Here is a 7,168-nt window from a genome sequence, read left to right as displayed (position 1 = left end):
GAGGCTTAAAGCGTCTGCCGCTTCATTCTTCCGCCGGTCCACATGATCCACCTGATAACCTTTGAAGTGACCTGCAACAATATCCACCTCACGACGATATGCCGCCATGAGTGGGTCCTTAGAGTCCCAAGTGCCAGACACTTGTTGAGCCACCAGGTCCGAGTCACCGAAGCACTTAACTCGGCTTAGGTTCATCTCCTTAGCCATCCAAAGACCATGGAGTAAGGCCTCATATTCAGTTGCATTGTTAGTGCAAGGGAACATTAAACGGAGAACATAACAAAACTTGTCACCTCGTGGGGAAGTTAATACGACTCCAGCCCCCGAGCCCTCCAATTGCCTGGACCCATCAAAATGAATAGTCCAGTAAGTATGATCCAGCTTCTCCTCTAGCGCTTGTAGTTCTGTCCAATCATTGATGAAATCCACAAGTGCCTGAGATTTGATCGCCGTTCGGGGTATGTATTTCAACCCGTGAGGCCCAAGCTCGATAGCCCACTTAGCAATCCGGCCAGTTGCTTCCCTGTTCTGGATTATATCCCCCAAAGGAGCAGAGCTGACCACCGTGATGGGATGACCTTGGAAATATTGCTTAAGCTTCCGGCTTGCCATGAAAACTCCATACACCAATTTTTGCCAATGCGGGTACCTCTGCTTGGACTCAATAAGTACCTCACTGATATAGTAAACCGACCGCTGAACAGGATATTCCTTTCCTGCCTCCTTGCGCTCCACCACAATAGCCACACTAACAGCCCAGGCGTTAGCTGCCACATATAGCAACAATGGCTCTTTGTCAACCGGAGCAGCGAGAACCGGCGGATTAGCCAGCTGCCGCTTTAAATCCTCAAATGCTTCATTAGCGGCGTTACTCCAGACGAAGCTATCCGTTTTCTTCAGCATCTGATATAAAGGGATGGCCTTCTCGTCAAGGCGGCTGATAAACCGGCTCAACGCGGCAATCCGGCCTGCCAGGCGTTGAACATCATTGATACACTTCGGTTTAGCCAAAGAAGTAATGGCTTTGATCTTTTCCGGATTAGCTTCAATGCCCCTGTTAGACACCAAAAAGCCCAAGAGCTTGCCTGCCGGTACACCAAAAACACACTTGGCCGGATTAAGCATCATTTTATAAACCCGCAGGTTATCAAAGGTCTCCTTCAAGTCATCTATCAATGTCTCCTTCCGTCTAGATTTGACAACAATATCATCCACATAAGCATGAACATTGCAGCCGATCTGATCATGAAGACAATTCTGCACACATCGTTGATAAGTCGCCTGGGCACTCTTGAGCCCAAAGGGCATAGACACATAACAGAAGGCTCCAAAAGGAGTTATGAAGGTTGTCTTCTCCTGGTCCTTATCTGCCATTTTGATCTGATGGTAACCAGAATATGCATCCAGAAAGCTCAAACGCTCGCAACCCGCCATAGCATCAATGATTTGATCAATACAAGGGAGGGCAAAAGGATCTGCTGGACAAGCCTTGTTGAGATCTGTATAGTCCACACACATACGCCAAGTGCTGTTCTTCTTGAGCACCAGCACTGGATTAGCCAGCCACTCAGGATGAAATACTTCGATGATAAAACCAGCCGCCAAGAGCCTGGCAACTTCTTCCCCAATAGCCTTACGTCTTTCTTCATTGAACCGACGAAGAAATTTCTTGACCGGTTTATACTTGGGATCAACATTGAGAGTGTGCTCAACGAGTTCTCTCGGTACACCTAGCATGTCAGAAGGCTTCCATGCAAAAATGTCCCGATTCTCATGGATGAACTCGATGAGCGCGCTTTCCTATTTCAGATCCAAGTTAGCGCTGATGCTAAACTGCTTGGACGAATAGCCAGGCCTGAAATTGACAAGCTTTGTCTCATCAACTGATTTAAACTTCAGGGCCGGATCATGCTCTGTAGTTGGTTTCTTCAATGAAGTCATATCTGCCGAATGAACATTGTCTTTGTAAAACTTCAACTCTTCTGTTGCACAAACCAACTCTGCATAGGCCGCATCACCTTCTTCACACTCCAAAGCGATCTTGCAGCTCCCATGTACTGTTACAGTCCCCTTGTGACCCGGCATCTTGAGCTGTAGATAGACATAACAGGGCCTTGCCATAAACTTAGCATAAGCCGGCCGTCCAAACAGGGCATGATATGGACTCTTGATTTTCACCACCTCAAAGGTCAACTTCTCTAATCTTGAATCATGCTCGTCGCCAAAAGCGACCTCCAGAGCTATCTTAGTAATGGGATATGCCGATTTACCAGGTACCACACCATGAAAGACCGTGTTGGACGGTTTAAGATTTTTATCTGTTAATCCCATGCGACGGAAGGTTTCATAATAAAGGATATTGATACTACTCTACCCATCCATGAGTACTTTGGTGAACTTATAACCTCCCACCTGAGGTGCCACCACCAACGTCAGATGACCCGGATTATCAACCCGGGGCGGATGATCCTCTCGACTCCACACAATAGGCTGTTTAGACCAACGTAAGTATCGGGGAACCGCCGGTTCAACGGAATTCACTGCCCTTTTATGAAGCTTCTGATCGCGCTTGTCCAGGCTAGTGGTGAAGACATGATACTGCCCGCCATTCAACTGCTTCGGGTTGCTCTGGTAACCCGACTGCTGCTGCTGCTGTTGCTGGTTCCCTTGATTTTTATAACCACCTTGGTTGCCCTGATTGCCTTGATTACCCTGTCCACTCTGGTTGTCGTGAAAGCCTGAACCGGAACTACCTCCACCGTAACCCGACCCATGAGATCCGGGGCCTGAACCGCCACCCGGTTCATGATCATACCGAAAAACATCAGAGTTTTTGAACTTTTGCATGATGTAACAATCTTTCCAGAGGTGCGTGGACGGGTTCTCCTTCGTCCCATGCTTTGGGCAAGGCTGGTTCAACAGATAAGACAGGCGGTCCGGATTAGGACTTCGTCCTCCACTGCGCTGAGGCGGTTTACCTTTCCGCCGTTGGCCTTTGTCCTGCGCATTGGTATTAGCCACAAAATCCAAGCTATTATTCGCTTTACGCTTACCGTTGTTTCCATGGCCCGCCGGGTTGTGCTGCTGCCCCTTGGTATGTCCGCTCTTCTTTCCCTTCCCTTTCTTGTCATCGTCAGACTCGGGGTCCTTGGTACCATCAGAGTCGGCATATTTCACCAGAGCAGCCATGAGAGTCCCCATATCATTGCAGTGGCATTTGAGCCGCCCCAACTTCAGCTTCAGAGGTGCAAACCGGCAATTGCCTTCCAACGTTAAAACTGCTGTGTTAGCGTTAATGTGGTCCGATGAATGTAAAATCTCCGAAACCCGGCGCACCCAATGGGTTGTTGATTCTCCTTCCTCCTGGACACAGGCAGCTAGGTCCACAATTGACATGGGCTGCTTGCACGTATCCTTGAAGTTCTGGATAAACCGGGCCCTCAGCTCAGCCCATGACCCAATGGAGTTAGCTGGTAACTTTTTCAACCAAGTTCGAGCCGTTCCTTCCAACATCATGGTAAAGTATTTAGCGCACGCCGCATCGTCCACATCCAGCATCTTCATTGCCATCTCATAGCTTTCCACCCATGACTCGGGGGATAAATCGGCGGTGTAATTCGGCACTTTTCGTGGGCCTTTGAAATCCTTGGGCAGGCGCACGTTGCGCAGCGCTGGGATGAGACACGGTACTCCCAAAGCGCTAGAGGTAACCCCTGGTTCCACCGATGTGGTTGGACGAACCGGAGTAAGTTGGCGGGCCTCATGCTACGCAGCTAACTCGGCCTCTCGACGAGCTCTAGCGCGATCCACCACATCCTGAGCATCACCACCACCACCCGCCGGGTTATGGCCACGGGGCGGATCACGGTTCCGCGCATTGCTTGATACGGCCGGTTCATCCATACGCCTACTGTAGCTCCGGCTTGGGCGGGAGTAGAATGGATCCTATTGCGACTATATGAATAAGCCTGCTGCTGAACCAAAGCTGTCTGAAGAAGCTCCCTAGCCCGTCGCGTCTCGACTGCCACCGGAGACTCGCCTTCGATCGGAAGGGCCGCCAGCCGTGAAGCGGCAGCGAAGATGTTGTCCATTGGGTTGGAGTAATGACCCGGTGGGGTTGGGACATGCTGTAGCGAAACGTGATTCTGGCGAGGCGGATCCACCAAACGTGGCTGAACCGGCGCCCCCGCTCCAGGTGCCTCAGCCCGGTTTACCATCGGCGGATTACTGGTCCCCGCTCCTGGGATGTTAAAGAGGTTCCTGGCCTCATAAACCGGCGGCAGGCGAGATTGGTACCTCCTCTTCAGGACATCATTTGACGCACTCTGATCCAGCATAAGCCGGTAGGCCTGTGCATCCAATGCGGCCCGTTCCGCAGCCATCCTGGGATCCTCAGCTGCTAAGTCGACTTTGGCCTGGGCGATCTGGTCCTTCACCTTCGCGATTTCCGCATTATGCGCATCTTGATCCGCCGGGCTAACCTCCTGTGACGCCCCCGATTTGACCGTACACTAATCATGCACGCAAATGTGTACGACCAAGATCAGGGACTCACGGGAAGATATCACAACACAACTCTACAACATAAATAAGTCATACAAGCATCATAATACAAGCCAGGGGCCTCGAGGGCTCGAATACAAGTGCTCGATCATAGACGAGTCAGCGGAAGCAACAATATCTGAGTACAGACATAAGTTAAACAAGTTTTGCCTTAAGAAGGCTAGCACAAAAGTAGCAACGATCGAAAAGGCAAGGCCTCCTGCCTGGGACCTCCTAACTACTCCTGGTCGTCGTCAGCGGCCTGCACGTAGTAGTAGGCACCTCCAGTGCCGTGGGAGTCATCGTCGACGGTGGCGTCTGGCTCCTGAACTCCAGCATCTGGTTGCGACAATCCGGTATAGAAAGGGGAAAAGAGGGAGAAAAGCAACCGTGAGTACTCATCCAAAGTACTCGCAAGCAAGGAGCTACACTACATATGCATGAGTATATGTGTAAAGGGGCATATCAGTGGACTGAACTGCAGATTGCCAGATTAAGAGGGGGATAGCTAGTCCTGTCGAAGACTACGCTTCTGGACATCTCCATCTTGCAGCATGTAGAAGAGAATAGATTGAATTCCTCCAAGTAGCATCGTATAGCATAATCCTACCCGGCGATCCCCTCCTCGTCGCCCTGTTAGAGAGCGATCACCGGGTTGTATCTGGCACTTGGAAGGGTGTATTTTACTCAGTATCCAGTTCTAGTTGTCATAAGCTCAAGGTACAACTCCGGGTCGTCCTTTTACCGAGGGACACGGCTATTCGAATAGATAAACTTCCCTGCAGGGGTGCACCACATAACCCAACACGCTCGATCCCAATTGGCCGGACACACTTTCCTAGGTCATGCCCGGCCTCGTAAGATCAACACGTCGCAGCCCCACCTAAGCACAACAGAGAGGTCAGCACGCCGGTCTAACCCTATGCGCGCAGGGGTCTGGGCCCATCGCCCTATGCACACCTGCACGTTGCGTACGCGGCCGGAAGCAGACCTAGCCTAGTGGCGTTCCAGTCCAATCCGGCGCGCGCCACTCAGTCGCTGACGTCAAGAAGGCTTCGGCTGATACTACGACGCCGGGATACCCATAACTACTCCCGCGTAGATGGTTAGTGCGTATAGACCAAATGGCCAGACTCAGATCAAATACCAAGATCTCGTTAAGCGTGTTAAGTATCCGCGAACGCCGACCAGGGCCAGGCCCACCTCTCACCTAGGCGGTCTCAACCTGCCCTGTCGCTCCGCCACAAAGATCCACTTGCGGGTACTCCTACGAGCCGACCCGACTTTAGTCATCACATGTGTCATGTATGTAGTATATAAGTATATACCCGTGATCACCGCCCAGGTGATCACGGCCCGATAGTATAGCACAGCAGACGGACAAGAATGTAGGGCCACTGATGGAAATCTAGCATCCTATACTAAGCATGTAGGATTGCAGGTAAAGGTATCAACAGTAGTAGTAAGGATAGGCTATGCATCAGGATAGAATATCGAAAAGCAGTAACATGCTAAACTACTCTAATGCAAGCAGTATAGAGAATAGAGTAGGCGATATCTGGTGATCAAGGGGGGGGGCTTGCCTGGTTGCTCTGGCAAGTAGGAGGGGTCGTCGACTCCGTAGTCGAACTGGGCAGCAGCAGTGTCGGTCTCGTAGTCTACCGGAGAGAAGAGGGGGAAGAAACAGTAAATACAATGCAAACATAAGCATGACGATGCGTGACATGACAGTGAGCGGTGCTAGGGGTGTCCTAACGCGACAGTAGGTGGTACCGGTGAAGGGGGGGAACACCCGGGAGGTATTCCCGATGTTTCACGTTTTCGGACAGACGGACCGGAGGGGGAAAGTTGCTAGTTCGATAGGTTAGGGAGGTGTGGTGGACGAACGGACTGCGTATTCGGATTCGTCTCGTCGTTCTGAGCAACTTTCATATAGAAAACATTTTCAACCGAGTTACGGTTTAAAAGATATGAATTTTCAAAGTTTATTTGAATTTCTGGAATTATTTATATTCAGAAAAATGAATTATGACGTCAGCATGAGGTAATGCTGACGTCAGCAGGTCAACTGGTCGGCTGACCAGTCAAACCAGACAGGTGGGTCCAGTGGGACCCACATGTCAGCCTCTGTTAGTCTAACATTTAGTTAAACTAAACTAACAGTATAATTAGAGGGATGGGCCCCACATGTCAGTGACTAATTAGTTAAACTAATTACTTTTAATTATAAAATCATTTTAATTATTTATTTTAAGGGGCGGGGCCCGCACGTCAGTGGCTGGGGCCGCCCAGTCAGCCCAGTTGACCAGGTCAACTGGTCAACAGGTGACCAGGGGGCCCACTGGCAGTGACCCAGGGGGTGGCCCCCAGGTGTGCCACGTCGGACGCCGGCGGGAGGGCACTCCGGCGAGCCCGTACACGGCGACGAGCCTCGGCCGTGGCCGGATTTCGGCCACAGGGGTCCGTTTCACGCGCGCTTGGTCGCGTTCGAACGGCCAAGACGATCCGCGCCGGATGGTGGTAGTGGTTCGTCCGGAGATGGCCGGAAACGGCACCGGCGGTGAGCTTAGCGGCGGCCGGAGTTCGGGGTTGCACGGGCACGGCGATGGGAGGCACGGGAAGGCCA

Source organism: Aegilops tauschii, chromosome 7 (assembly GCF_002575655.3).
Source record: "Aegilops tauschii subsp. strangulata cultivar AL8/78 chromosome 7, Aet v6.0, whole genome shotgun sequence".
Classification (NCBI taxonomy): domain Eukaryota; kingdom Viridiplantae; phylum Streptophyta; class Magnoliopsida; order Poales; family Poaceae; genus Aegilops; species Aegilops tauschii.
This window is presented reverse-complemented; position numbering follows the sequence as displayed.